Here is a 22022-nt window from a genome sequence, read left to right on the forward strand (position 1 = left end):
TGTTAGGGAGTGATCTAATCTCATACGTTTACATGGACCTGTCCAGTTTTCCCAGCACCACTTATCGAAGAGGCTGTCCTTTCTCCACTGTACATTCCTGCCTCCTTTATCAAAGGTAAGGTGACCGTATGTGCGTGGCTTCATCTCTGGGCTTTCTATCCTGTTCCATTGATCAATCTTTCTGTTTTTGTGCCAGTACCATGCTATATTGATTACTGTAGCTTTGTATTATGCTCTGAAATCAGGGTGCCTGGTTCCTCCAGCTCCGTTTTTCTTCCTCAAATTGCTTTGGCTGTTCGGGCTCCTTTGTGTCTCCATACAAATTGTGACATTTTTTGTTCTGGTTCTGTGAAAAATGCCAGTGGTAGTTTGAGAGGGATTGCATTGAATCTGTAGATTGCTTTGCGTAGTAGAGTCATTTTCAAAATGTGGATTCTTCAAATCCAAGAACATGGTATATCTCTCCATCTATTTGTATCATCTTTCATTTCTTCCATAAGTGTCTTATAATTTTCTGCATACAGGTCTTTTGTCTCCTTAGGTAAGTTTATTCCTAGATATTTCATTCTTTTTGTTGCAGTGGTAAATGGGAGTGTTTTCTTGACTTCACTTTCAGATTTTTCATCATTAGTCTATAGGAATGCCAGAGATTTCTGTGCATTAATTTTGTATCCTTCTACTTTACCACATTCATTGTTTAGCTCTACTACTTTTCTGGTAACATCTTTAGGATTCTCTATGTATTGTATTATGTCATCTGCAAACCGTGACAGCTTTACTTCTTCTTTTCCGATTTGGATTCCTTTGACTTCCTTTTCTTCTGTGATTGCTGTGAGTAAAACTTCCAAAACTATGTTGAATAAGAGTGGTGAGAGTGGGCAACCTTGTCTTGTTCCTGATCTTAGTGGAAATGCTTTCAGGTTTTCACCATTGAGGACGTTGTTGGCTGTGGGTTTGTCATATATGGCCTTTATTATGTTGAGGAAAGTTCCCTCTATGCCTACTTTCTGTAGCGTTTTTGTGATAAATGAGTGTTGAATTTTGTCAAAAGCTCTCTCTGCATCTATTGAGAAGATCCTATGGTTCTTCTCCTTCAATTTGTTAATATGGTGTATCACGTTGACTGATTGCGTATATTGAAGAATCCTTGTATTCCTGGAATAAATCCCACTTGATCATGGCGTATGATCCTTTTAATGTGCTGTTGGATTCTCTTTCCTAGTAATTTGTTGAGGAGTTTTGCATCTATGTTCATCAGTGATATTGGCCTGTAGTTTTCTTCCTTTGTGACATCCTTGTCTGGTTTTGGTATCGGGGCAATGGTGGCCTCCTAGAATGAGTTTGGGAGTGTTCCTCCCTCTGCTATATTTTGGGTGAGTTTGAGAAGGATGGGTATTAACTCTTCTCTAAATGTTTGAAAGAATTCGCCTGTGAAGCCATCTGGTCCTGGGCTTTTGTTTGTTGGAAGATTTTTCATCAGAGTTTCAATTTCAGTGCTTGTCACTGGCCTGTTCATATTTTCTATTTCTTCCTGGTTCACTCTCAGCAGGTTGTGCCTTTCTAAGAATTTGTCCATTTCTTCCAGGTTGTCCATTTTATTGGCATAGAATTGCTTGTTGTAATCTCTCATGATCTTTTGTATTTCTGCAGTGTCAGTTGTTACTTCTCCTTTGGCATTTCTAATTCTATTGATTTGAATCTTCTCCCTTTATTTCTTGATACGTCTGGCTAATAGTTGATCGATTTTGTTTATCTTCTCAAACAACCAGCTTTTAGGTTTATTGACCTTTGCTATCGTTTCAGTCATTTCTTTTTCATTTATTTCTGATCTGATCTTTATGATTTCTTTCCTTCTGCTAACTTTGGTTTTTTTTTTTTCTGTTCTTCTTTCTCTAATTGCTTTAGGTGCAAGGTTAGGTTATTTACTCGAGGTGTTTCCCGTTTCTAAAGGTAGGATTGTAGTGCTATGAACTTCCCTCTTAGAACTTCTTTTTCTGCATCCCATAGGTTTTGGGTCGTCGTGTCTCCACTGTCACTTGTGTCTAGGTAGTTTTTGATTTCCACAGTGATCACTTAGTTATTAAGTAGTGTATTGTTTAGCCGCCACGTGTTTGTATTTTTTACAGATCTTTTCCTGTCATTGATATCTAGTCTCATAGCGTTGTGGTCGGAAAAGATACTTGATACAATTTCTATTTTCTTAAATTTACCAAGGCTTCATTTGTGACTGAGGATATGATCTATCCTGGAGAACGTTCCATGAGCTCTTGAGATAAACGTGTATGCTGTGGTTTTTGGATGGAATGTCCTATAAATAGCGATTAAGTCCATCTTGCTTAATGTATCTTTTAAAGCTTGTGTTTCCTTATTGATTTTCATTTTGGATGATCTGTCCATTGCTGAATGTGGGGTGTTAATGTCCCCTACTATGAATGTGTTACTGTCTATTTCCCCTTTTATGGCTGTTAGTATTTTCCTTATGTATTGAGGTGCTCCTCTGTTGGGTGCATAAATATTTACAATTGTTATATCTTCTTCTTGGTTCAATCCCTTGATCATTATGTAGTTTCCTTCTTTGTCTCTTCTAATAGTCTTTATTTTAAAGTCTACTTTGTCTCATATGAGAATTGCTACTCCAGCTTTCTTTTGGTTTCCATTTGCATGGAATAATTTTTTTCCGTCCCCTCACATTCAGTCTGTATGTGTCTCTAGGTCTGAAGAGGGTCTCTTTTTTTTTCCTTTTTTGTTTTTTACATGTTTACTGGAGTACAGTTGCTTTACAATGGTGTGTTACTTTCTGCTTTAAAACAAAGTTAATCAGTTATACACATACATATGTTCCCTTATCTCTTCCCTCTTGCATCTCCCTCCCTCACACCCTCCCTCTCCTACCCCTCCAGGCGGTCACAAAGCACCGAGCTGATCTCTCTGTGCTATGCGGCTGCTTCCCACTAGCTATCTACCTTACGTTTGGTCGTGTATATATGTCCATTGCCTCTCTCTCGCTTTGTCACAGCTTCCCCTTCCCCTTCCCGCTCCCCATAGCCTCAAGTCCATGCTCTAGTAGGTCTGTGTCTTTATTCCTGTCTTACCCCTAGGTTCTTCATGACATTTTCCCCTTAAATTCCATATATATGTGTTAGCACTCACTATTTGTCTTTCTCTTTCTGACTTACTTCACTCCGTACGACAGACTCTAGGTCCATCCACCTCATGACAAATAGCTCCATTTCGTTTCTTTTTCTGGCTGAGTACTATTCCATTGTATATATGTGCCACGTCTTCTTTATCCATTTATCCGATGCAGGACACTCAGTTTGTTTCCATCTCCGGGCTACTGTAAATAGAGCTGCAGTGAACATTGTGGTACATGACTCTTTTTGAATTATGGTCTTCTCAGGGTATATGCCCAGTAGTGGGTTTGCTGGGTCCTATGGTAGTTCTATTGGTAGTTTTTTAAGGAACCTCCAGGCTGTTCTCCACAGTGGCTGTACCAATTCACATTCCCAGCATCAGTGCAAGAGGGTTCCCTTTTCTCCCCACCCTCTCCAGCATTTATTGTTTCTAGATTTTTTGAGGATGGCCATTCTGACTGGTGTGAGATGACATCTCATTGTAGTTTTGATTTGCATTTCTCTAATGATTAATGACGTTGAGCATTCTTTCGTGTGTTTGTTGGCAGTCTGTATATCTTCTTTGGAGAAATGTCTGTTTAGGTCTTCTGCCCATTTATGGATTGGGTTGTTTGGGTTTTTTTGTTATTGAGCTGCATGAGCAGCTTGTAAATCTTGGAGATTAATCCTTGGTCAGTTGCTTCATTTGCAAATATTTTCTCCCATTCTGGGGGTTCTCTTTTCATCTTGTTTATGGTTTCCTTTGCTGTGCAAAAGCTTCGAAGTTTCACTAGGTCCTATTTGTTTATTGTTGTTTTTATTTCCATTTCTCTAGGAGGTGGGTCAAAAATGATCTTGCTGTGATTTATGTCATAGAGGGTTCTGCCTATATTTTCCTCTAAGAGTTTGATAGTTCCTGGCCTTACATTTAGGTCTTTAATCCATTTTGAGCTTATTTTTGTGTATGGTGTTAGGGAGTGATCTAATCTCATACGTTTACATGGACCTGTCCAGTTTTCCCAGCACCACTTATTGAAGAGGCTGTCCTTTCTCCACTGTACATTCCTGCCTCCTTTATCAAAGGTAAGGTGACCGTATGTGCGTGGCTTTATCTCTGGGCTTTCTATCCTGTTCCATTGATCAATATTTCTGTTTTTGTGCCAGTACCATGCTATATTGGTTACTGTAGCTTTGTATTATACTCTGAAATCAGGGTGCGTGGTTCCTCCAGCTCCGTTTTTCTTCCTCAAATTGCTTTGGCTGTTCGGGCTCCTTTGTGCCTCCATACAAATTGTGACATTTTTTGTTCTGGTTCTGTGAAAAATGCCGGTGGTAGTTTGAGAGGGATTGCATTGAATCTGTAGATTGCTTTGCGTAGTAGAGTCATTTTCAAAATGTGGATTCTTCAAATCCAAGAACATGGTATATCTCTCCATCTATTTGTATCATCTTTCATTTCTTCCATAAGTGTCTTATAATTTTCTGCATACAGGTCTTTTGTCTCATTGGGTAAGTTTATTCCTAGATATTTTATTCTTTTTGTTGCAGTGGTAAATGGGAGTGTTTTCTTGACTTCACTTTCAGATTTTTCATCATTATTCTATAGGAATGCCAGAGATTTCTGTGCATTAATTTTGTATCCTGCTACTTTACCATATTCATTGTTTAGCTCTACTAGTTTTCTGGTAACATCTTTAGGATTCTCTATGTATTGTATTATGTCATCTGCAAACCATGACAGCTTTACTTCTTCTTCTCCGATTTGGATTCCTTTGACTTCCTTTTCTTCTGTGATTGCTGTGAGTAAAACTTCCAAAACTATGTTGAATAAGAGTGGTGAGAGTGGGCAACCTTGTCTTGTTCCTGATCTTAGTGGAAATGCTTTCAGGTTTTCACCATTGAGGACGTTGTTGGCTGTGGGTTTGTCATATATGGCCTTTATTATGTTGAGGAAAGTTCCCTCTATGCCTACTTTCTGTAGCGTTTTTGTGATAAATGAGTGTTGAATTTTGTCAAAAGCTCTCTCTGCATCTATTGAGAAGATCCTATGGTTCTTCTCCTTCAATTTGTTAATATGGTGTATCACGTTGACTGATTGCGTATATTGAAGAATCCTTGTATTCCTGGAATAAATCCCACTTGATCATGGCGTATGATCCTTTTAATGTGCTGTTGGATTCTCTTTCCTAGTAATTTGTTGAGGAGTTTTGCATCTATGTTCATCAGTGATATTGGCCTGTAGTTTTCTTCCTTTGTGACATCCTTGTCTGGTTTTGGTATCGGGGCAATGGTGGCCTCCTAGAATGAGTTTGGGAGTGTTCCTCCCTCTGCTATATTTTGGGTGAGTTTGAGAAGGATGGGTATTAACTCTTCTCTAAATGTTTGAAAGAATTCGCCTGGGAAGCCATCTGGTCCTGGGCTTTTGTTTGTTGGAAGATTTTTCATCAGAGTTTCAATTTCAGTGCTTGTCACTGGCCTGTTCATATTTTCTATTTCTTCCTGGTTCACTCTCAGCAGGTTGTGCCTTTCTAAGAATTTGTCCATTTCTTCCAGGTTGTCCATTTTATTGGCATAGAATTGCTTGTTGTAATCTCTCATGATCTTTTGTATTTCTGCAGTGTCAGTTGTTACTTCTCCTTTGGCATTTCTAATTCTATTGATTTGAATCTTCTCCCTTTATTTCTTGATACGTCTGGCTAATAGTTGATCGATTTTGTTTATCTTCTCAAACAACCAGCTTTTAGGTTTATTGACCTTTGCTATCGTTTCAGTCATTTCTTTTGCATTTATTTCTGATCTGATCTTTATGATTTCTTTCCTTCTGCTAACTTTGGTTTTTTTTTTTTCTGTTCTTCTTTCTCTAATTGCTTTAGGTGCAAGGTTAGGTTATTTACTCGAGGTGTTTCCCGTTTCTAAAGGTAGGATTGTAGTGCTATGAACTTCCCTCTTAGAACTTCTTTTTCTGCATCCCATAGGTTTTGGGTCGTCGTGTCTCCACTGTCACTTGTGTCTAGGTAGTTTTTGATTTCCACAGTGATCACTTAGTTATTAAGTAGTGTATTGTTTAGCCGCCACGTGTTTGTATTTTTTACAGATCTTTTCCTGTCATTGATATCTAGTCTCATAGCGTTGTGGTCGGAAAAGATACTTGATACAATTTCTATTTTCTTAAATTTACCAAGGCTTCATTTGTGACTGAGGATATGATCTATCCTGGAGAACGTTCCATGAGCTCTTGAGATAAACGTGTATGCTGTGGTTTTTGGATGGAATGTCCTATAAATAGCGATTAAGTCCATCTTGCTTAATGTATCTTTTAAAGCTTGTGTTTCCTTATTGATTTTCATTTTGGATGATCTGTCCATTGCTGAATGTGGGGTGTTAATGTCCCCTACTATGAATGTGTTACTGTCTATTTCCCCTTTTATGGCTGTTAGTATTTTCCTTATGTATTGAGGTGCTCCTCTGTTGGGTGCATAAATATTTACAATTGTTATATCTTCTTCTTGGTTCAATCCCTTGATCATTATGTAGTTTCCTTCTTTGTCTCTTCTAATAGTCTTTATTTTAAAGTCTACTTTGTCTCATATGAGAATTGCTACTCCAGCTTTCTTTTGGTTTCCATTTGCATGGAATAATTTTTTTCCGTCCCCTCACATTCAGTCTGTATGTGTCTCTAGGTCTGAAGAGGGTCTCTTTTTTTTTCCTTTTTTGTTTTTTACATGTTTACTGGAGTACAGTTGCTTTACAATGGTGTGTTACTTTCTGCTTTAAAACAAAGTTAATCAGTTATACACATACATATGTTCCCTTATCTCTTCCCTCTTGCATCTCCCTCCCTCACACCCTCCCTCTCCTACCCCTCCAGGCGGTCACAAAGCACCGAGCTGATCTCTCTGTGCTATGCGGCTGCTTCCCACTAGCTATCTACCTTACGTTTGGTCGTGTATATATGTCCATTGCCTCTCTCTCGCTTTGTCACAGCTTCCCCTTCCCCTTCCCGCTCCCCATAGCCTCAAGTCCATGCTCTAGTAGGTCTGTGTCTTTATTCCTGTCTTACCCCTAGGTTCTTCATGACATTTTCCCCTTAAATTCCATATATATGTGTTAGCACTCACTATTTGTCTTTCTCTTTCTGACTTACTTCACTCCGTATGACAGACTCTAGGTCCATCCACCTCATGACAAATAGCTCCATTTCGTTTCTTTTTCTGGCTGAGTACTATTCCATTGTATATATGTGCCACATCTTCTTTATCCATTTATCCGATGCAGGACACTCAGTTTGTTTCCATCTCCGGGCTACTGTAAATAGAGCTGCAGTGAACATTGTGGTACATGACTCTTTTTGAATTATGGTCTTCTCAGGGTATATGCCCAGTAGTGGGATTGCTGGGTCCTATGGTAGTTCTATTGGTAGTTTTTTAAGGAACCTCCAGGCTGTTCTCCACAGTGGCTGTACCAATTCACATTCCCACCATCAGTGCAAGAGGGTTCCCTTTTCTCCCCACCCTCTCCAGCATTTATTGTTTCTAGATTTTTTGAGGATGGCCATTCTGACTGGTGTGAGATGACATCTCATTGTAGTTTTGATTTGCATTTCTCTAATGATTAATGACGTTGAGCATTCTTTCGTGTGTTTGTTGGCAGTCTGTATATCTTCTTTGGAGAAATGTCTATTTAGGTCTTCTGCCCATTTATGGATTGGGTTGTTTGGGTTTTTTTGTTATTGAGCTGCATGAGCAGCTTGTAAATCTTGGAGATTAATCCTTGGTCAGTTGCTTCATTTGCAAATATTTTCTCCCATTCTGGGGGTTCTCTTTTCATCTTGTTTATGGTTTCCTTTGCTGTGCAAAAGCTTCGAAGTTTCACTAGGTCCTATTTGTTTATTGTTGTTTTTATTTCCATTTCTCTAGGAGGTGGGTCAAAAAGGATCTTGCTGTGATTTATGTCATAGAGGGTTCTGCCTATGTTTTCCTCTAAGAGTTTGATAGTTCCTGGCCTTACATTTAGGTCTTTAATCCATTTTGAGCTTATTTTTGTGTATGGTGTTAGGGAGTGATCTAATCTCATACGTTTACATGGACCTGTCCAGTTTTCCCAGCACCACTTATCGAAGAGGCTGTCCTTTCTCCACTGTACATTCCTGCCTCCTTTATCAAAGGTAAGGTGACCGTATGTGCGTGGCTTCATCTCTGGGCTTTCTATCCTGTTCCATTGATCAATCTTTCTGTTTTTGTGCCAGTACCATGCTATATTGATTACTGTAGCTTTGTATTATGCTCTGAAATCAGGGTGCCTGGTTCCTCCAGCTCCGTTTTTCTTCCTCAAATTGCTTTGGCTGTTCGGGCTCCTTTGTGTCTCCATACAAATTGTGACATTTTTTGTTCTGGTTCTGTGAAAAATGCCAGTGGTAGTTTGAGAGGGATTGCATTGAATCTGTAGATTGCTTTGCGTAGTAGAGTCATTTTCAAAATGTGGATTCTTCAAATCCAAGAACATGGTATATCTCTCCATCTATTTGTATCATCTTTCATTTCTTCCATAAGTGTCTTATAATTTTCTGCATACAGGTCTTTTGTCTCCTTAGGTAAGTTTATTCCTAGATATTTCATTCTTTTTGTTGCAGTGGTAAATGGGAGTGTTTTCTTGACTTCACTTTCAGATTTTTCATCATTAGTCTATAGGAATGCCAGAGATTTCTGTGCATTAATTTTGTATCCTTCTACTTTACCACATTCATTGTTTAGCTCTACTAGTTTTCTGGTAACATCTTTAGGATTCTCTATGTATTGTATTATGTCATCTGCAAACCGTGACAGCTTTACTTCTTCTTTTCCGATTTGGATTCCTTTGACTTCCTTTTCTTCTGTGATTGCTGTGAGTAAAACTTCCAAAACTATGTTGAATAAGAGTGGTGAGAGTGGGCAACCTTGTCTTGTTCCTGATCTTAGTGGAAATGCTTTCAGGTTTTCACCATTGAGGACGTTGTTGGCTGTGGGTTTGTCATATATGGCCTTTATTATGTTGAGGAAAGTTCCCTCTATGCCTACTTTCTGTAGCGTTTTTGTGATAAATGAGTGTTGAATTTTGTCAAAAGCTCTCTCTGCATCTATTGAGAAGATCCTATGGTTCTTCTCCTTCAATTTGTTAATATGGTGTATCACGTTGACTGATTGCGTATATTGAAGAATCCTTGTATTCCTGGAATAAATCCCACTTGATCATGGCGTATGATCCTTTTAATGTGCTGTTGGATTCTCTTTCCTAGTAATTTGTTGAGGAGTTTTGCATCTATGTTCATCAGTGATATTGGCCTGTAGTTTTCTTCCTTTGTGACATCCTTGTCTGGTTTTGGTATCGGGGCAATGGTGGCCTCCTAGAATGAGTTTGGGAGTGTTCCTCCCTCTGCTATATTTTGGGTGAGTTTGAGAAGGATGGGTATTAACTCTTCTCTAAATGTTTGAAAGAATTCGCCTGTGAAGCCATCTGGTCCTGGGCTTTTGTTTGTTGGAAGATTTTTCATCAGAGTTTCAATTTCAGTGCTTGTCACTGGCCTGTTCATATTTTCTATTTCTTCCTGGTTCACTCTCAGCAGGTTGTGCCTTTCTAAGAATTTGTCCATTTCTTCCAGGTTGTCCATTTTATTGGCATAGAATTGCTTGTTGTAATCTCTCATGATCTTTTGTATTTCTGCAGTGTCAGTTGCTACTTCTCCTTTGGCATTTCTAATTCTATTGATTTGAATCTTCTCCCTTTATTTCTTGATATGTCTGGCTAATAGTTGATCGATTTTGTTTATCTTCTCAAACAACCAGCTTTTAGGTTTATTGACCTTTGCTATCGTTTCAGTCATTTCTTTTTCATTTATTTCTGATCTGATCTTTATGATTTCTTTCCTTCTGCTAACTTTGGTTTTTTTTTTTTCTGTTCTTCTTTCTCTAATTGCTTTAGGTGCAAGGTTAGGTTATTTACTCGAGGTGTTTCCCGTTTCTAAAGGTAGGATTGTAGTGCTATGAACTTCCCTCTTAGAACTTCTTTTTCTGCATCCCATAGGTTTTGGGTCGTCGTGTCTCCACTGTCACTTGTGTCTAGGTAGTTTTTGATTTCCACAGTGATCACTTAGTTATTAAGTAGTGTATTGTTTAGCCGCCACGTGTTTGTATTTTTTACAGATCTTTTCCTGTCATTGATATCTAGTCTCATAGCGTTGTGGTCGGAAAAGATACTTGATACAATTTCTATTTTCTTAAATTTACCAAGGCTTCATTTGTGACTGAGGATATGATCTATCCTGGAGAACGTTCCATGAGCTCTTGAGATAAACGTGTATGCTGTGGTTTTTGGATGGAATGTCCTATAAATAGCGATTAAGTCCATCTTGCTTAATGTATCTTTTAAAGCTTGTGTTTCCTTATTGATTTTCATTTTGGATGATCTGTCCATTGCTGAATGTGGGGTGTTAATGTCCCCTACTATGAATGTGTTACTGTCTATTTCCCCTTTTATGGCTGTTAGTATTTTCCTTATGTATTGAGGTGCTCCTCTGTTGGGTGCATAAATATTTACAATTGTTATATCTTCTTCTTGGTTCAATCCCTTGATCATTATGTAGTTTCCTTCTTTGTCTCTTCTAATAGTCTTTATTTTAAAGTCTACTTTGTCTCATATGAGAATTGCTACTCCAGCTTTCTTTTGGTTTCCATTTGCATGGAATAATTTTTTTCCGTCCCCTCACATTCAGTCTGTATGTGTCTCTAGGTCTGAAGAGGGTCTCTTTTTTTTTCCTTTTTTGTTTTTTACATATTTACTGGAGTACAGTTGCTTTACAATGGTGTGTTACTTTCTGCTTTAAAACAAAGTTAATCAGTTATACACATACATATGTTCCCTTATCTCTTCCCTCTTGCATCTCCCTCCCTCACACCCTCCCTCTCCTACCCCTCCAGGCGGTCACAAAGCACCGAGCTGATCTCTCTGTGCTATGCGGCTGCTTCCCACTAGCTATCTACCTTACGTTTGGTCGTGTATATATGTCCATTGCCTCTCTCTCGCTTTGTCACAGCTTCCCCTTCCCCTTCCCGCTCCCCATAGCCTCAAGTCCATGCTCTAGTAGGTCTGTGTCTTTATTCCTGTCTTACCCCTAGGTTCTTCATGACATTTTCCCCTTAAATTCCATATATATGTGTTAGCACTCACTATTTGTCTTTCTCTTTCTGACTTACTTCACTCCGTATGACAGACTCTAGGTCCATCCACCTCATGACAAATAGCTCCATTTCGTTTCTTTTTCTGGCTGAGTACTATTCCATTGTATATATGTGCCACATCTTCTTTATCCATTTATCCGATGCAGGACACTCAGTTTGTTTCCATCTCCGGGCTACTGTAAATAGAGCTGCAGTGAACATTGTGGTACATGACTCTTTTTGAATTATGGTCTTCTCAGGGTATATGCCCAGTAGTGGGATTGCTGGGTCCTATGGTAGTTCTATTGGTAGTTTTTTAAGGAACCTCCAGGCTGTTCTCCACAGTGGCTGTACCAATTCACATTCCCACCATCAGTGCAAGAGGGTTCCCTTTTCTCCCCACCCTCTCCAGCATTTATTGTTTCTAGATTTTTTGAGGATGGCCATTCTGACTGGTGTGAGATGACATCTCATTGTAGTTTTGATTTGCATTTCTCTAATGATTAATGACGTTGAGCATTCTTTCGTGTGTTTGTTGGCAGTCTGTATATCTTCTTTGGAGAAATGTCTGTTTAGGTCTTCTGCCCATTTATGGATTGGGTTGTTTGGGTTTTTTTGTTATTGAGCTGCATGAGCAGCTTGTAAATCTTGGAGATTAATCCTTGGTCAGTTGCTTCATTTGCAAATATTTTCTCCCATTCTGGGGGTTCTCTTTTCATCTTGTTTATGGTTTCCTTTGCTGTGCAAAAGCTTCGAAGTTTCACTAGGTCCTATTTGTTTATTGTTGTTTTTATTTCCATTTCTCTAGGAGGTGCGTCAAAAAGGATCTTGCTGTGATTTATGTCATAGAGGGTTCTGCCTATGTTTTCCTCTAAGAGTTTGATAGTTCCTGGCCTTACATTTAGGTCTTTAATCCATTTTGAGCTTATTTTTGTGTATGGTGTTAGGGAGTGATCTAATCTCATACGTTTACATGGACCTGTCCAGTTTTCCCAGCACCACTTATCGAAGAGGCTGTCCTTTCTCCACTGTACATTCCTGCCTCCTTTATCAAAGGTAAGGTGACCGTATGTGCGTGGCTTTATCTCTGGGCTTTCTATCCTGTTCCATTGATCAATATTTCTGTTTTTGTGCCAGTACCATGCTATATTGGTTACTGTAGCTTTGTATTATACTCTGAAATCAGGGTGCGTGGTTCCTCCAGCTCCGTTTTTCTTCCTCAAATTGCTTTGGCTGTTCGGGCTCCTTTGTGTCTCCATACAAATTGTGACATTTTTTGTTCTGGTTCTGTGAAAAATGCCGGTGGTAGTTTGACAGGGATTGCATTGAATCTGTAGATTGCTTTGCGTAGTAGAGTCATTTTCAAAATGTGGATTCTTCAAATCCAAGAACATGGTATATCTCTCCATCTATTTGTATCATCTTTCATTTCTTCCATAAGTGTCTTATAATTTTCTGCATACAGGTCTTTTGTCTCATTGGGTAAGTTTATTCCTAGATATTTTATTCTTTTTGTTGCAGTGGTAAATGGGAGTGTTTTCTTGACTTCACTTTCAGATTTTTCATCATTATTCTATAGGAATGCCAGAGATTTCTGTGCATTAATTTTGTATCCTGCTACTTTACCACATTCATTGTTTAGCTCTACTAGTTTTCTGGTAACATCTTTAGGATTCTCTATGTATTGTATTATGTCATCTGCAAACCATGACAGCTTTACTTCTTCTTCTCCGATTTGGATTCCTTTGACTTCCTTTTCTTCTGTGATTGCTGTGAGTAAAACTTCCAAAACTATGTTGAATAAGAGTGGTGAGAGTGGGCAACCTTGTCTTGTTCCTGATCTTAGTGGAAATGCTTTCAGGTTTTCACCATTGAGGACGTTGTTGGCTGTGGGTTTGTCATATATGGCCTTTATTATGTTGAGGAAAGTTCCCTCTATGCCTACTTTCTGTAGCGTTTTTGTGATAAATGAGTGTTGAATTTTGTCAAAAGCTCTCTCTGCATCTATTGAGAAGATCCTATGGTTCTTCTCCTTCAATTTGTTAATATGGTGTATCACGTTGACTGATTGCGTATATTGAAGAATCCTTGTATTCCTGGAATAAATCCCACTTGATCATGGCGTATGATCCTTTTAATGTGCTGTTGGATTCTCTTTCCTAGTAATTTGTTGAGGAGTTTTGCATCTATGTTCATCAGTGATATTGGCCTGTAGTTTTCTTCCTTTGTGACATCCTTGTCTGGTTTTGGTATCGGGGCAATGGTGGCCTCCTAGAATGAGTTTGGGAGTGTTCCTCCCTCTGCTATATTTTGGGTGAGTTTGAGAAGGATGGGTATTAACTCTTCTCTAAATGTTTGAAAGAATTCGCCTGTGAAGCCATCTGGTCCTGAGCTTTTGTTTGTTGGGAGATTTTTCATCAGAGTTTCAATTTCAGTGCTTGTCACTGGTCTGTTCATATTTTCTATTTCTTCCTGGTTCACTCTCAGCAGGTTGTGCCTTTCTAAGAATTTGTCCATTTCTTCCAGGTTGTCCATTTTATTGGCATAGAATTGCTTGTTGTAATCTCTCATGATCTTTTGTATTTCTGCAGTGTCAGTTGTTACTTCTCCTTTGGCATTTCTAATTCTATTGATTTGAATCTTCTCCCTTTATTTCTTGATACGTCTGGCTAATAGTTGATCGATTTTGTTTATCTTCTCAAACAACCAGCTTTTAGGTTTATTGACCTTTGCTATCGTTTCAGTCATTTCTTTTTCATTTATTTCTGATCTGATCTTTATGATTTCTTTCCTTCTGCTAACTTTGGTTTTTTTTTTTTTCTGTTCTTCTTTCTCTAATTGCTTTAGGTGCAAGGTTAGGTTATTTACTCGAGGTGTTTCCCGTTTCTAAAGGTAGGATTGTAGTGCTATGAACTTCCCTCTTAGAACTTCTTTTTCTGCATCCTATAGGTTTTGGGTCGTCGTGTCTCCACTGTCACTTGTGTCTAGGTAGTTTTTGATTTCCACAGTGATCACTTAGTTATTAAGTAGTGTATTGTTTAGCCGCCACGTGTTTGTATTTTTTACAGATCTTTTCCTGTCATTGATATCTAGTCTCATAGCGTTGTGGTCGGAAAAGATACTTGATACAATTTCTATTTTCTTAAATTTACCAAGGCTTCATTTGTGACTGAGGATATGATCTATCCTGGAGAACGTTCCATGAGCTCTTGAGATAAACGTGTATGCTGTGGTTTTTGGATGGAATGTCCTATAAATAGCGATTAAGTCCATCTTGCTTAATGTATCTTTTAAAGCTTGTGTTTCCTTATTGATTTTCATTTTGGATGATCTGTCCATTGCTGAATGTGGGGTGTTAATGTCCCCTACTATGAATGTGTTACTGTCTATTTCCCCTTTTATGGCTGTTAGTATTTTCCTTATGTATTGAGGTGCTCCTCTGTTGGGTGCATAAATATTTACAATTGTTATATCTTCTTCTTGGTTCAATCCCTTGATCATTATGTAGTTTCCTTCTTTGTCTCTTCTAATAGTCTTTATTTTAAAGTCTACTTTGTCTCATATGAGAATTGCTACTCCAGCTTTCTTTTGGTTTCCATTTGCATGGAATAATTTTTTTCCGTCCCCTCACATTCAGTCTGTATGTGTCTCTAGGTCTGAAGAGGGTCTCTTTTTTTTTCCTTTTTTGTTTTTTACATATTTACTGGAGTACAGTTGCTTTACAATGGTGTGTTACTTTCTGCTTTAAAACAAAGTTAATCAGTTATACACATACATATGTTCCCTTATCTCTTCCCTCTTGCATCTCCCTCCCTCACACCCTCCCTCTCCTACCCCTCCAGGCGGTCACAAAGCACCGAGCTGATCTCTCTGTGCTATGCGGCTGCTTCCCACTAGCTATCTACCTTACGTTTGGTCGTGTATATATGTCCATTGCCTCTCTCTCGCTTTGTCACAGCTTCCCCTTCCCCTTCCCGCTCCCCATAGCCTCAAGTCCATGCTCTAGTAGGTCTGTGTCTTTATTCCTGTCTTACCCCTAGGTTCTTCATGACATTTTCCCCTTAAATTCCATATATATGTGTTAGCACTCACTATTTGTCTTTCTCTTTCTGACTTACTTCACTCCGTATGACAGACTCTAGGTCCATCCACCTCATGACAAATAGCTCCATTTCGTTTCTTTTTCTGGCTGAGTACTATTCCATTGTATATATGTGCCACATCTTCTTTATCCATTTATCCGATGCAGGACACTCAGTTTGTTTCCATCTCCGGGCTACTGTAAATAGAGCTGCAGTGAACATTGTGGTACATGACTCTTTTTGAATTATGGTCTTCTCAGGGTATATGCCCAGTAGTGGGATTGCTGGGTCCTATGGTAGTTCTATTGGTAGTTTTTTAAGGAACCTCCAGGCTGTTCTCCACAGTGGCTGTACCAATTCACATTCCCACCATCAGTGCAAGAGGGTTCCCTTTTCTCCCCACCCTCTCCAGCATTTATTGTTTCTAGATTTTTTGAGGATGGCCATTCTGACTGGTGTGAGATGACATCTCATTGTAGTTTTGATTTGCATTTCTCTAATGATTAATGACGTTGAGCATTCTTTCGTGTGTTTGTTGGCAGTCTGTATATCTTCTTTGGAGAAATGTCTATTTAGGTCTTCTGCCCATTTATGGATTGGGTTGTTTGGGTTTTTTTGTTATTGAGCTGCATGAGCAGCTTGTAAATCTTGGAGATTAATCCTTGGTCAGTTGCTTCATTTGCAAATATTTTCTCCCATTCTGGGGGTTCTCTTTTCATCTTGTTTATGGTTTCCTTTGCTGTGCAAAAGCTTTGAAGTTTCACTAGGTCCTATTTGTTTATTGTTGTTTTTATTTCCATTTCTCTTGGAGGTGGGTCAAAAAGGATCTTGCTGTGATTTATGTCATAGAGGGTTCTGCCTATGTTTTCCTCTAAGAGTTTGATAGTTCCTGGCCTTACATTTAGGTCTTTAATCCATTTTGAGCTTATTTTTGTGTATGGTGTTAGGGAGTGATCTAATCTCATACGTTTACATGGACCTGTCCAGTTTTCCCAGCACCACTTATCGAAGAGGCTGTCCTTTCTCCACTGTACATTCCTGCCTCCTTTATCAAAGGTAAGGTGACCGTATGTGCGTGGCTTCATCTCTGGGCTTTCTATCCTGTTCCATTGATCAATCTTTCTGTTTTTGTGCCAGTACCATGCTATATTGATTACTGTAGCTTTGTATTATGCTCTGAAATCAGGGTGCCTGGTTCCTCCAGCTCCGTTTTTCTTCCTCAAATTGCTTTGGCTGTTCGGGCTCCTTTGTGTCTCCATACAAATTGTGACATTTTTTGTTCTGGTTCTGTGAAAAATGCCAGTGGTAGTTTGAGAGGGATTGCATTGAATCTGTAGATTGCTTTGCGTAGTAGAGTCATTTTCAAAATGTGGATTCTTCAAATCCAAGAACATGGTATATCTCTCCATCTATTTGTATCATCTTTCATTTCTTCCATAAGTGTCTTATAATTTTCTGCATACAGGTCTTTTGTCTCCTTAGGTAAGTTTATTCCTAGATATTTCATTCTTTTTGTTGCAGTGGTAAATGGGAGTGTTTTCTTGACTTCACTTTCAGATTTTTCATCATTAGTCTATAGGAATGCCAGAGATTTCTGTGCATTAATTTTGTATCCTTCTACTTTACCACATTCATTGTTTAGCTCTACTACTTTTCTGGTAACATCTTTAGGATTCTCTATGTATTGTATTATGTCATCTGCAAACCGTGACAGCTTTACTTCTTCTTTTCCGATTTGGATTCCTTTGACTTCCTTTTCTTCTGTGATTGCTGTGAGTAAAACTTCCAAAACTATGTTGAATAAGAGTGGTGAGAGTGGGCAACCTTGTCTTGTTCCTGATCTTAGTGGAAATGCTTTCAGGTTTTCACCATTGAGGACGTTGTTGGCTGTGGGTTTGTCATATATGGCCTTTATTATGTTGAGGAAAGTTCCCTCTATGCCTACTTTCTGTAGCGTTTTTGTGATAAATGAGTGTTGAATTTTGTCAAAAGCTCTCTCTGCATCTATTGAGAAGATCCTATGGTTCTTCTCCTTCAATTTGTTAATATGGTGTATCACGTTGACTGATTGCGTATATTGAAGAATCCTTGTATTCCTGGAATAAATCCCACTTGATCATGGCGTATGATCCTTTTAATGTGCTGTTGGATTCTCTTTCCTAGTAATTTGTTGAGGAGTTTTGCATCTATGTTCATCAGTGATATTGGCCTGTAGTTTTCTTCCTTTGTGACATCCTTGTCTGGTTTTGGTATCGGGGCGATGGTGGCCTCGTAGAATGAGTTTGGGAGTGTTCCTCCCTCTGCTATATTTTGGGTGAGTTTGAGAAGGATGGGTATTAACTCTTCTCTAAATGTTTGAAAGAATTCGCCTGTGAAGCCATCTGGTCCTGGGCTTTTGTTTGTTGGAAGATTTTTCATCAGAGTTTCAATTTCAGTGCTTGTCACTGGCCTGTTCATATTTTCTATTTCTTCCTGGTTCACTCTCAGCAGGTTGTGCCTTTCTAAGAATTTGTCCATTTCTTCCAGGTTGTCCATTTTATTGGCATAGAATTGCTTGTTGTAATCTCTCATGATCTTTTGTATTTCTGCAGTGTCAGTTGCTACTTCTCCTTTGGCATTTCTAATTCTATTGATTTGAATCTTCTCCCTTTATTTCTTGATACGTCTGGCTAATAGTTGATCGATTTTGTTTATCTTCTCAAACAACCAGCTTTTAGGTTTATTGACCTTTGCTATCGTTTCAGTCATTTCTTTTTCATTTATTTCTGATCTGATCTTTATGATTTCTTTCCTTCTGCTAACTTTGGTTTTTTTTTTTTTCTGTTCTTCTTTCTCTAATTGCTTTAGGTGCAAGGTTAGGTTATTTACTCGAGGTGTTTCCCGTTTCTAAAGGTAGGATTGTAGTGCTATGAACTTCCCTCTTAGAACTTCTTTTTCTGCATCCCATAGGTTTTGGGTCGTCGTGTCTCCACTGTCACTTGTGTCTAGGTAGTTTTTGATTTCCACAGTGATCACTTAGTTATTAAGTAGTGTATTGTTTAGCCGCCACGTGTTTGTATTTCTTACAGATCTTTTCCTGTCATTGATATCTAGTCTCATAGCGTTGTGGTCGGAAAAGATACTTGATACAATTTCTATTTTCTTAAATTTACCAAGGCTTCATTTGTGACTGAGGATATGATCTATCCTGGAGAACGTTCCATGAGCTCTTGAGATAAACGTGTATGCTGTGGTTTTTGGATGGAATGTCCTATAAATAGCGATTAAGTCCATCTTGCTTAATGTATCTTTTAAAGCTTGTGTTTCCTTATTGATTTTCATTTTGGATGATCTGTCCATTGCTGAATGTGGGGTGTTAATGTCCCCTACTATGAATGTGTTACTGTCTATTTCCCCTTTTATGGCTGTTAGTATTTTCCTTATGTATTGAGGTGCTCCTCTGTTGGGTGCATAAATATTTACAATTGTTATATCTTCTTCTTGGTTCAATCCCTTGATCATTATGTAGTTTGCTTCTTTGTCTCTTCTAATAGTCTTTATTTTAAAGTCTACTTTGTCTCATATGAGAATTGCTACTCCAGCTTTCTTTTGGTTTCCATTTGCATGGAATAATTTTTTTCCGTCCCCTCACATTCAGTCTGTATGTGTCTCTAGGTCTGAAGAGGGTCTCTTTTTTTTTCCTTTTTTGTTTTTTACATATTTACTGGAGTACAGTTGCTTTACAATGGTGTGTTACTTTCTGCTTTAAAACAAAGTTAATCAGTTATACACATACATATGTTCCCTTATCTCTTCCCTCTTGCATCTCCCTCCCTCACACCCTCCCTCTCCTACCCCTCCAGGCGGTCACAAAGCACCGAGCTGATCTCTCTGTGCTATGCGGCTGCTTCCCACTAGCTATCTACCTTACGTTTGGTCGTGTATATATGTCCATTGCCTCTCTCTCGCTTTGTCACAGCTTCCCCTTCCCCTTCCCGCTCCCCATAGCCTCAAGTCCATGCTCTAGTAGGTCTGTGTCTTTATTCCTGTCTTACCCCTAGGTTCTTCATGACATTTTCCCCTTAAATTCCATATATATGTGTTAGCACTCACTATTTGTCTTTCTCTTTCTGACTTACTTCACTCCGTATGACAGACTCTAGGTCCATCCACCTCATGACAAATAGCTCCATTTCGTTTCTTTTTCTGGCTGAGTACTATTCCATTGTATATATGTGCCACATCTTCTTTATCCATTTATCCGATGCAGGACACTCAGTTTGTTTCCATCTCCGGGCTACTGTAAATAGAGCTGCAGTGAACATTGTGGTACATGACTCTTTTTGAATTATGGTCTTCTCAGGGTATATGCCCAGTAGTGGGATTGCTGGGTCCTATGGTAGTTCTATTGGTGGTTTTTTAAGGAACCTCCAGGCTGTTCTCCACAGTGGCTGTACCAATTCACATTCCCACCATCAGTGCAAGAGGGTTCCCTTTTCTCCCCACCCTCTCCAGCATTTATTGTTTCTAGATTTTTTGAGGATGGCCATTCTGACTGGTGTGAGATGACATCTCATTGTAGTTTTGATTTGCATTTCTCTAATGATTAATGACGTTGAGCATTCTTTCGTGTGTTTGTTGGCAGTCTGTATATCTTCTTTGGAGAAATGTCTATTTAGGTCTTCTGCCCATTTATGGATTGGGTTGTTTGGGTTTTTTTGTTATTGAGCTGCATGAGCAGCTTGTAAATCTTGGAGATTAATCCTTGGTCAGTTGCTTCATTTGCAAATATTTTCTCCCATTCTGGGGGTTCTCTTTTCATCTTGTTTATGGTTTCCTTTGCTGTGCAAAAGCTTTGAAGTTTCACTAGGTCCTATTTGTTTATTGTTGTTTTTATTTCCATTTCTCTAGGAGGTGGGTCAAAAAGGATCTTGCTGTGATTTATGTCATAGAGGGTTCTGCCTATGTTTTCCTCTAAGAGTTTGATAGTTCCTGGCCTTACATTTAGGTCTTTAATCCATTTTGAGCTTATTTTTGTGTACGGTGTTAGGGAGTGATCTAATCTCATACGTTTACATGGACCTGTCCAGTTTTCCCAGCACCACTTATCGAAGAGGCTGTCCTTTCTCCACTGTACATTCCTGCCTCCTTTATCAAAGGTAAGGTGACCGTATGTGCGTGGCTTCATCTCTGGGCTTTCTATCCTGTTCCATTGATCAATCTTTCTGTTTTTGTGCCAGTACCATGCTATATTGATTACTGTAGCTTTGTATTATGCTCTGAAATCAGGGTGCCTGGTTCCTCCAGCTCCGTTTTTCTTCCTCAAATTGCTTTGGCTGTTCGGGCTCCTTTGTGTCTCCATACAAATTGTGACATTTTTTGTTCTGGTTCTGTGAAAAATGCCAGTGGTAGTTTGAGAGGGATTGCATTGAATCTGTAGATTGCTTTGCGTAGTAGAGTCATTTTCAAAATGTGGATTCTTCAAATCCAAGAACATGGTATATCTCTCCATCTATTTGTATCATCTTTCATTTCTTCCATAAGTGTCTTATAATTTTCTGCATACAGGTCTTTTGTCTCCTTAGGTAAGTTTATTCCTAGATATTTCATTCTTTTTGTTGCAGTGGTAAATGGGAGTGTTTTCTTGACTTCACTTTCAGATTTTTCATCATTAGTCTATAGGAATGCCAGAGATTTCTGTGCATTAATTTTGTATCCTTCTACTTTACCACATTCATTGTTTAGCTCTACTAGTTTTCTGGTAACATCTTTAGGATTCTCTATGTATTGTATTATGTCATCTGCAAACCGTGACAGCTTTACTTCTTCTTTTCCGATTTGGATTCCTTTGACTTCCTTTTCTTCTGTGATTGCTGTGAGTAAAACTTCCAAAACTATGTTGAATAAGAGTGGTGAGAGTGGGCAACCTTGTCTTGTTCCTGATCTTAGTGGAAATGCTTTCAGGTTTTCACCATTGAGGACGTTGTTGGCTGTGGGTTTGTCATATATGGCCTTTATTATGTTGAGGAAAGTTCCCTCTATGCCTACTTTCTGTAGCGTTTTTGTGATAAATGAGTGTTGAATTTTGTCAAAAGCTCTCTCTGCATCTATTGAGAAGATCCTATGGTTCTTCTCCTTCAATTTGTTAATATGGTGTATCACGTTGACTGATTGCGTATATTGAAGAATCCTTGTATTCCTGGAATAAATCCCACTTGATCATGGCGTATGATCCTTTTAATGTGCTGTTGGATTCTCTTTCCTAGTAATTTGTTGAGGAGTTTTGCATCTATGTTCATCAGTGATATTGGCCTGTAGTTTTCTTCCTTTGTGACATCCTTGTCTGGTTTTGGTATCGGGGCAATGGTGGCCTCCTAGAATGAGTTTGGGAGTGTTCCTCCCTCTGCTATATTTTGGGTGAGTTTGAGAAGGATGGGTATTAACTCTTCTCTAAATGTTTGAAAGAATTCGCCTGTGAAGCCATCTGGTCCTGGGCTTTTGTTTGTTGGAAGATTTTTCATCAGAGTTTCAATTTCAGTGCTTGTCACTGGCCTGTTCATATTTTCTATTTCTTCCTGGTTCACTCTCAGCAGGTTGTGCCTTTCTAAGAATTTGTCCATTTCTTCCAGGTTGTCCATTTTATTGGCATAGAATTGCTT

The sequence above is a fragment of the Mesoplodon densirostris genome, chromosome 2 (assembly GCF_025265405.1).
Source record: "Mesoplodon densirostris isolate mMesDen1 chromosome 2, mMesDen1 primary haplotype, whole genome shotgun sequence".
Classification (NCBI taxonomy): Eukaryota; Metazoa; Chordata; class Mammalia; order Artiodactyla; family Ziphiidae; genus Mesoplodon; species Mesoplodon densirostris.